Source organism: Penaeus monodon, chromosome 23 (genome assembly GCF_015228065.2).
Source record: "Penaeus monodon isolate SGIC_2016 chromosome 23, NSTDA_Pmon_1, whole genome shotgun sequence".
Taxonomy (NCBI): Eukaryota; Metazoa; Arthropoda; class Malacostraca; order Decapoda; family Penaeidae; genus Penaeus; species Penaeus monodon.
In genome coordinates this window covers 7476340-7477077 of record NC_051408.1, presented here as the reverse complement: position 1 = coordinate 7477077, position 738 = coordinate 7476340, and positions in this window count along the sequence as shown.

The following is a 738-nucleotide window of genomic DNA, read 5'->3' as shown; positions in this document are numbered from 1 at the left end:
TCTACAATTCATCACATGTAAGTTCACACTAATAAGTAAGTAATGTTATGACTTACCTTCAGCGTGACACTTGGACTAAGCATATCATTTGCTATCAATTTTATATACATTGTACTAACTGACATGGGCGAGTACGTAGGTACCTGAAAAGTGTTGGCGACGTGTTGTTGAGTAGAAATTATGAATTAATCACTTATATTTTGTAAAAGTACGTAATTATTTTGCGTTGGCAGAACCCCGGTTGGGAATCACTACTGCAGAGCGACATATAAGTCAATTTGTTTAGGAAAGAAGTACGGAAAGAAGAAAAAGAAGGCGAAGGAGATAAATAAGAAAAACAGGAGGAAAGAACGATAAACTAGAGAATAAAGGAAATAATAAAAATAAGCAGGAATAAAGGAGGCAAAGAAAGAAAAAATGAAGAAACCAATACTAGTAAGAAGATAAACAAATACATTTTCTAAGGAAATCACGTATGATTTATCTCACATTTTGCATTTTTTAAATTACATTCCCCATGTACATTTCCTTGAAAGACTGACAATAAATGATTCATAAGTTCATAAGTAAGTACTGCATATGTCCTAAACCTGAATCTGTGATTTATAAGCTGTATTCTAGAATAATAGTTAATACTGCAGGTTTCTGCTTACGGTGTTCTTGTCCTATCAGTAAATCTTATTCCTAATCATTATCATTGATATGAGTGAGAAAATTTCAGAAAATGGCCAGGCTATG